This window comes from Schistocerca americana, chromosome 9 (assembly GCF_021461395.2).
Source record: "Schistocerca americana isolate TAMUIC-IGC-003095 chromosome 9, iqSchAmer2.1, whole genome shotgun sequence".
In the NCBI taxonomy this organism is placed as follows: domain Eukaryota; kingdom Metazoa; phylum Arthropoda; class Insecta; order Orthoptera; family Acrididae; genus Schistocerca; species Schistocerca americana.
In genome coordinates this window covers 47,372,837-47,381,801 of record NC_060127.1, presented here as the reverse complement: position 1 = coordinate 47,381,801, position 8,965 = coordinate 47,372,837, and the positions used below count along the sequence as shown (strand labels likewise).

Genomic DNA, 8,965 nt, shown 5'->3' with positions numbered 1-8,965 from the left:
AAGGCAGAAGCGACTCTCATCGCTGAAGACGACACGTCTCCATTCGTCCCTCCATTCACGCCTGTCGCGACACCACTCGAGGCGGGCTGCACGATGTTGGGGCGTGAGCGGAAGACGGCCTAACGGTGTGCGGGACCGTAGCCCAGCTTCATGGAGACGGTTGCGAATGGTCCTCGCCGATACCCCAGGAGCAACAGTGTCCCTAATTTGCTGGGAAGTGGCGGTGCGGTCCCCTACGGCACTGCGTAGGATCCTACGGTCTTGGCGTGCATCCGTGCGTCGCTGCGGTCCCGGTCCGGTCCCAGGTCGACGGGCACGTGCACCTTCCGCCGACCACTGGCGACAACATCGATGTACTGTGGAGACCTCACGCCCCACGTGTTGAGCAATTCGGCGGCACGTCCACCCGGCCTCCCGCATGCCCACTATACGCGCTCGCTCAAAGTCCGTCAACTGCACATACGGTTCACATCCACGCTGTCGCGGCATGCTACCAGTGTTAAAGACTGCGATGGAGCTCCGTATGCCACGGCAAACTGGCTGACACTGACGGCGGCGGTGCACAAATGCTGCGCAGCTAGCGCCATTCGACGGCCAACACCGCGGTTCCTGGTGTGTCCGCTGTGCCGTGCGTGTGATCATTGCTTGTACAGCCCTCTCGCAGTGTCCGGAGCAAGTATGGTGGGTCTGACACACCGGTGTCAATGTGTTCTTTTTTCCATTTCCAGGAGTGTATATATTAATACCTTCAGCTGCTGACGGGCGTTGATATATATCAACGGGGACAGGTGAAAAAGTGTGCCCCGACCGGGACTCGAACCCGGGACCTCATGCTTACATGGCAGACGCTCTATCCATCTGAGCCACCGAGGACACAGAGGGCAGTGCGACTGCAGGGATTATCTCGCGCACGCCTGTCGCGAGACCCACATTCTCACCTTATATGTCCAGACACTACATTCGTAGTGTCCCTACCCAGCACACTCATTACTCGTGGAAGATATTCTTACCTAGCCCCGTAAGAGTTCGGGTAATATGTGTACATCCGCACAGAAGAAGAAGGACACGGCCCGTATGACCAGAACTATATACTTATATGGATCTGGTGTCTGTTCTTCCTCTTCTCTGCGGATGCACACATATTACCCGAACTCTTACGGGACTTGGTAAGAATATCTTCCACGAGTACTGAGTGTGTTGGGTAAGGACACTACGAATGTAGTGTCTGGACATATAAGGTGAGAATGTGGGTCTCGCGGCAGGCGTGCGCGAGATAATCCCTGCAGTCGCACTGTCCTCTGTGTCCTCGGTGGCTCAGATGGATAGAGCGTCTGCCATGTAAGCATGAGATCCCGGGTTCGAGTCCCGGTCGGGGCACACTTTTTCACCTGTCCCCGTTGATATATATCAACACCCGTCAGCAGCTGAAGGTATTAATGTATCATGCTAATTTCGCGCTAGATCTTCAGTACGTTCAGAGATGGATAGGTCGAGCAGGGTCGTTGCCTTAGCTTCTGAAGATCACTATCCTCATTCCTTTGGATTTTTCAGCAAGTGGTCATCTCAAAAACAGCGAAAGCTACAGCCTTGTCAAGAGTTACGAGCGAATCCGGGGATGGTCGAAAGAAATCGGAATTCGCTGCAGAGGCGTGTGCAGTATTCCATCCAAAAGCGACGGATCACCACCTTTAACGTGCAGAAGTGTACAGAAAATTGTACCGTACTGAAGCAGTGTTGTTTTCCTCAGGTACTATACTTATTCGCTGTAGCATTTTCCATATCTTAATGAGTAAAATCTGAATATTCCATTTCGCATCATAGCAGCGGACTCAGACACCACCGATTCTTCGACAAGTAGTTTCACATCTCTGTTAGTGAAACCCTGCAACAATTACTCGGACCGTCCACGAGATACGCACTGCCAGCAGAAAAGTGATCGTCGAGACCCACTCGAGTGCGAAGCTCGTTAAATTGTGCGTAAATTATCGCTCTCGAGAGATATCTGAAACACACTCCAGCAAATTTCATTTGCGAGTCGATAAGCCTCGCGATGAGTGATGTCGAAATCCAGCTAATGACCCCGTGCAAACCCGAGGAGCACGACGTAAGAGGGTAATAGCACGTGACTGAGTTCGTAGAACACAAAGACAGATACGCTCGTGTGCCGCGGAAACGCAATAAAATAAGTGGTTTGCTCGGCGGGAACAAAAAAAGTGTTTACCTGTCGTTACGTCAAATCGAGCAGGTGACGCATCCGAATGTAAATTTGACATTGACTGCAAACTATCTCAAGAGGTGCTGGTGGGTAAAACTATTTTTTTTATAAATGAAAAACACAATATAGCGGATGTTCTACAGTAGGGAAACTGCTGAACCGTCTCATTACGTGTTTCTTTCAGGTACATATTATGTTCAAACCAGAAAAAAATAGGTGAATGAAAAACTGGTTCAAGGAGAGTCGAATGCTACTCATGAAGACTTGTTGAAAAAAATCATCATAACTTTTTATGCGTTGATGGTCCAGCATGTTATAGCCGGCCGCGGTAGTCCAGCGGTTCTGGCGCTGCAGTCCGGAACCGCGGGACTGCTACGGTCGCAGGTTCGAATCCTGCCTCGGGCATGGGTGTGTGTGATGTCCTTAGGTTAGTTAGGTTTAAGTAGTTCTAAGTTCTAGGGGACTTATGACCTAAGATGTTGAGTCCCATAGTGCTCAGAGCCATCCAGCATGTTATACATTGTTCTTCCCACACACTAGCCTCCACATACATAGGTACTTGCGCCCCTCCCGCCCTCCCCGTTCCCAGGCCCTTGGACACGCTAAGGTTTTCAGCGGTAATTCCCTTTCTAAACCTGTGCTCAATTCAAGGCACACGTCTTCCAATCGTCTACAGATTTATAACTACCACAAGCACTGATTGAGCGCTACAAACCCGTGTTTGTTTTGGGACATGTCCTGTGTATGATGAAAGGCAGTAAAACGCGAAGTCGTTGAGTGTTTTTGATTACAGATGATAGAAATAAAACGACGTTCAAAGATGTAATACCATATATAAGGCAATCAACATAACTAGGTACATATAAGAACAGAATAATACATTTACGTAAAATTAGTGTTTTTAAGCAGGTGGTTCATTATCAACAATATCTGATGCAATTTTGTTAACATCTTTTCATTTCATCAGTTAGCTGGTCGTCCTGACTGAATCCTTCACAAGATAAAGAGCATCGAATTTTACACTGGTAATTATCATTGTCTCCAACATATTTTACAATTTCAAATTTGTCCACAATACCACCAAGTATGTCCTTCAAAAGTTCCGAAGGATATTGCGGAGACATGGCTTAGCCACAGCCTGGGGGATGTTTCTAGAATGATATTTTCACCCTACAGCGGAGCGTGCGCTGATATGAAACTTCCTGGCAGATTAAAACTGTGTGCCGGACCGAGACTCGAACTCGGAACCTTTGCCTTTCGCGGGCAGGTGCTCTACCATCTGAGCTTCCCAAGCACGACTCACGCCCCGTCCTCACAGTTTTACTTCTGCCAGCATTTCGTCACCTACCTTCTGTCTAAGCCATGTCTCCGCAATATCCTTTCTTTCAGGAGTGCTAGTTCTGCAAGGTTCGGAGGAGAGCTTCTGTAAAGTTTGGAAGGTAGGAGACGAGGTACTGGCAGAAGTAAAGCTGTGAGGACGGAGCGTGAGTCGTGCTTGGGTAGCTCAGACGGTAGAGCACTTGGCCGCGAAAGGCAAAGGTCTCGAGTTCGAGTCTCGGTCCGGCACACAGTTTTATCTGCCAGGAAGTTTTACACAGAACAGTGTTCGGACCGCGAGTGACTTTGTAACGTATTGAATACGTTACAGACGTGCCTTTCGTGGTCAAATAAAACAGCGCAACCTGCAGGCTTGGAAAGCATCTACGTTAATGTTGAAGCCTGCATTTCTTGCGATGTTTCCACACTTTTGTCCACAACCCCACTACGTCTGTGTGTGCTGATACATTCTTCACTGGTGTCACTAGTTTATTTAATTTACAGTATCTAATTCGTGATTTTATTATTGCTGTTTACTCTTATTCGCACGGCAAATAATAGGTTACGGTTTATGAAGGGCAATGGATAATTTGTTACTTTTATAACGTAAGAAAAAATAAACGACGCACTACGAAGGAATAATTCGAAGGGGACGGAAATCGTTAGATGTGATGTACACATACAGACAAAGAAATTGGGTGATTTGTTTACAGAAAGAGCTTCACAAATTGAGAAAGTCAATAATGCACTGGTGCACTTCTGGTCCTTATGCAAGCGCTTATTCGCTTTGGCATTAACCGAGCGAGGTGGCGCTGTAGTTAGCACACTGGACTCGCATTCGGGAGGACAACGGTTCAATCCCGCGTCCGGCCATCCTGATTTAGCTTTTCCGTGATTTCCCTAAATCGCTTCAGGCAAATGCCGGGATGGTTCCTTTGAAGGGGTACGGCCGACTTCCTTCACCATCCCACCCGAATCCGATGAGACCGATGACCTCGCAGTTTGGTCTCTTCCCCCAAATCAACCAAACCCGCCTTGCCATTGATAGTTGCTCTATGGCGTCCTCAGAGGTGTCGTGCCAACTGCTATCCAGTTGGCGCGTGAGGTCATCAGAATGCCGAACTGGTTGGAAGGCCCTGCCCATAACGCTCCAGATTGGGGTGGGGGGGGGGCGAGAGATCCGGCGACTTTAGTGCCAAAGGCAGGGTTTGGCAAGAACAAAGACAAGCAGTAGAAACTCTCGTCGTCTGTGGGCGGGTATTATCTTGCTGAAAGGGAAATTCAGGATGACTTGTCATGAAGGGCAACAAAATGGGGCGTAGAATATCGTCAACTTACTGATGTGCTGTAAGGGTGCAGCGTATGACAACCAAAGGGGACCTGCTATGAGAAGAAATGGCACCCCACATCATCATTCGTGGTTGTAGGGCAGTATAGGGGGGACAGTCAGGTTGGTATCTGATCACTGCACGAGGCGTCTCTAAATATCTCTCTCCTAGTCATCGGGGCTCAGTTTGAGACGAGACTTATCAATGAAGACAACCCTACTCCATTCAGTGAAATCCCATGCCGAAAGCATGTCTGGAGACGTTCTGGAGATCCTTAGGATAGCAGTCCCACCGTTGCTCGCCATACGACCCGAGATCCTGGAGTGATGGCCCGGGGTGCCATTTAGTTTCATAGCAGGACCTCTTTGATGTTCAAACCGCGGCACTCTTTCAACACAACGTTGCGTCGACGATTTCTACGCCCTGTTTTGTTGCGTTTCATGGGAAATCTTTCTGGGCTCACATTTCAGCAACATAATATCCCCCCAGTACAGGGCGAGAGTTTCTATTGCTTATTTTCATCCTTGCCAATCCCTACCTTGGCCAGCAAGGTCGCCATATCTCTCCCCAATTCACAATATTTGGAGTATTATGGGGAAGACCCCATAACGATCTCGGGATTTTGACGATCTAACATGCCAGTTGGACAGAATTTGGCACGGTATCCCTCAAGAGGGCACCAACAACTCAACCAATCAATGACAAGCCGAATAACTGCTTGCACAAGGGCCAAGGATGGACCAACGCGTTACTGACTTACTCGTTTTTTGAAGTTCTTTCTCTGAATAAATCCATGAAATTTTTGCTGAAATTGAATTCATTCGTTTGTCTGTGCATGAAATTCACCTCTGTGGACTTCTGTCCCATTCGGATAATTCCTTCGTGGTGCGTTCTTTTCTTTTTAGAGTAGTTCATCATTTACCAATTTTGAATTATTACTGCTCTATCTGCAGGACATATTGATGTGTTTCCTTTCCGAAACTTCGAAATTTTGATATACTGTTTTTCCGATTTGTTATGCTTTAGCGTTCTTAAGCGCCAGTACGTGAAAATGTTTTCTGGGTTTTTTGAGCATGAGAGGAACTTAACTACGTCAGCAATCACTCAGTCAAAATATATCAAGCAGGACGGCAAAAGATATTAAAGGCTTAGATCCTAATAACTCTAACAACGAGCAGCTAGATCTACATAAATGCTCTGCATATCGTGGTGCATGGTAGAGGGTGTTTGTCGTTACACCAGGGTTTCTGTCCGTTCCGATCCCGTACAGAGCACAGGATGAGTGGTTGCTTACACGCGTCTGTTAGAAATGCAGTAAGTCCTATCGTCGCGGCCCTTACGGGAGCTGTACGTGGAGAGTAGTAGTGCATTCTCCTAGAGTCTTCACTCGATTCTATTTCTTGAAACGTTGCTAGTAGGCTTTACTCATTTGTCACTGAATTAATTAAAATTGCACTTATTACTGTAAAAACTGGTTTTCTGCTTTTGTTAAGCATTCTGAGTGACGTCATGTTTCTAAGTTTAATTGTTGTTTATAGTTTTGTAATTATTTTAAGTGGGGGTGTATAAGTCCCACTTGAGCAGGAATAAAAGGTTTCCTAAATTTATTCCTCCTCTAGTCCAGCGGGACACAAACGTCTCACTTAAAATATTTTTTTCTGTTACTAGGGATTAGGATATGTAAAACAAATGAAGTAAGTTCCATTATTATGTCAAAAATTCCAAGCTAATAAGCTATTTATAGTTTTGTCAACAGCTCACCACCCGAAAGCCACAAGAAAAATAGAGATGGTATAACCTCAGCTATATCCTGCCCTGCATTCATAGCAGAGTTCACAACTGTTACGCGAGCTATATATTGGTACGGTCCACACAGAGAAGAATATGCTACTGGCAGTGAGTCACTGAAATTGTGGCGGTGTCGATTTCTTTTTGATTTGGGCGTTTCATCATGTTTCATCATGTGGAACTGTAATGGCCGGCCGCCGTGGCCGTGCGGTTCTAGGCACTTCAGTCCGGAACCGCGTGACTGCTACGGTCACAGGTTCGAATCATATCCTTAGGTTAGTTAGGTTTAAGTAGTTCTAAGTTCTAGGGGACTGATGACAGATGTTCCGAGTTCCATAGTGCTCAGAGCCATTTGAACCATATTTTTGAACTTTAATAATTGAGGAAAATGTGTCTAGTTTTCTTTTCACCTTGCTCTTGTAAGGCAGCTGTCAGCTAGAAGTATACAAAGCAAAAAACAAACAAGGAGTTCATGGAGGTTTCCATTTCTATACAAATCAAGGGAAATAAAATTGAAGCAACGAATAAAACATAAAAATGTAAAAATTTAGACGCAAATGTGAACAAAAGGTAGATACAGAAGGACTTCACATATACTACCCATAAGTAGACTTGCCTGATGTCACGGTTTTCCGAGACACTCCCGGTTTCGGATCAAAAAATGAGTGTCCCGAAAATGGCTTTTAGTACAGGTGTTGTGATGCCAGAGAAATACGCTCATACCGTCTATTTCTTCCCAAATGCTGGCGTGGATTTTTATTTCAACTGCCACTGTTAGGCAAAATAATGATTTTTGTTTCATTGTTGCACGTCCCAGCGTCTATTAAATGGCCTTTATTGCGCGTAACGCTTATTTCTATTATAAACTCTTGTTTTGGGATTCCGTTCAGTAACGACGTTGCAGCCACGGGGTTCTCTTCCGAGGCTTACTCTGTGTATGAAGTGAGCTCCAAATGCAAAAGCGAAAGTGTTCCTTTCAAGAGAAATATGCAGAAGAATGGTCTTTCGTCAAAGGAGGAAGCCATGACTATGAAGTGGAATGTAGAATATGTTTTATGTTTCCATTTCATATGGAGGAAGGGCAGATAACACAGATCATTTAGGCAGCCAAAAGCATAAATCAAACATGTACTCTGCTAGCACTTAAAAAATAGACAACTTTTTTATTTAAAACTGATCAAAACAGAGCCAATCAGTAGCTGAAGCGGAATTAACAATGTGTTCTCATACCGTAAAATATCATATGTGTCTGAAATCGGTGGATTGTACTTCTAGCCTAAGCTCCCATCTTCGTAACGATTCTATCACAGCGAAGAGTGTGACGTTGGGGAGAAGCAAAACAACAGCACTTTCGGGAGCAGTTATGGCACCTGACACTGTCAGACAAATATCTGACGACCTCTCACTGGTCCGCTGTTATTCAATAGCTACAGACGCGAGTAATCAAAAGGCTGAAAAAATGTTTCCATTAGTTATTCAATATTTTACACGTCAGAATACCATTCAAGTTAAATTGCTTGAATTCAGTTTCGCTGCCAACTCGCTTCGGCGGTACATATACTAAAATTGGAACGATACAGAGAAGATTAGCATGGCCCCTGCGCAAGGATGACACGCAAAATCGTGAAGCGTTCCACATATTTTTGCGACCACTTCCCCTGTGTCGTTCGTCTCCTGCACCACACCCCATCCCCACGTCCTTCGAGCTGGAACATAGAGAAAGCTGACTGGGGACTTTACTCCTCCCTGGCGACCTTTCCGGACCACGATTTTCTCAGTTGTGACAGTCAGGTCGAATACCTCACGGCTGTTATCATCAATGCTGCCGAACGTTCCATTCCTCGCACTACCTCTTCTTCACGTCGCATTTCCGTCCCCTGGTGGAATGAGGCTTGTAGAGACGCTATCCGTGCTCGACGACGTGCTTTACGCACCTTTCGCCGCCATCCTACGTTGGCGAATTGTATTGAATACAAACGACTCCGAGCGCAATGCCGTAGAGTCATCAAAGACAGCAAAAAAGCTTGTTGGGCCTCTTTCACCAGCTTCTTTAACAGTTTTACTCCCTCTTCCGTCGTTTGGGGTGGCCTGCGCCGGCTGTCTGGCATTAAGGCCCACTCCTCGGTACCTGGCCTGACCTCAGGTAATGAGGTCCTTGTTGATCCTGTGGATGTCTCCAACGCCTTTGGCCGCTTTTTCGCGGAGGTTTCAAGCTCCGCCCATTACCACCGTGCCTTCCTTCCCAGGAAAGAGGCAGAAGAGGCTCGGCGACCTTCCTTCCACTCGCTGAATCTGGAAACTTATAATGCCCCCTTTA

At 46.4% G+C, this 8,965-nt stretch overlaps 3 non-coding genes across 3 annotated transcripts; 2 read left to right on the top strand and 1 right to left on the bottom strand.

Annotated features, from left to right (window-relative positions):
* Positions 1 to 799: 799 nt before the first annotated feature.
* Positions 800 to 873, bottom strand: Trnat-ugu. The gene has a single exon. It is a non-coding gene; the product is annotated as a tRNA-Thr (tRNA).
* A 430-nt stretch (positions 874 to 1,303) lies between these two features.
* Trnat-ugu lies at positions 1,304 to 1,377 on the top strand. Its single transcript has one exon. It is a non-coding gene; the product is annotated as a tRNA-Thr (tRNA).
* A 6,809-nt stretch (positions 1,378 to 8,186) lies between these two features.
* Positions 8,187 to 8,291, top strand: LOC124551537. Its single transcript, XR_006967898.1, has one exon. It is a non-coding gene; the product is annotated as a U6 spliceosomal RNA (small nuclear RNA).
* Positions 8,292 to 8,965: the final 674 nt, after the last annotated feature.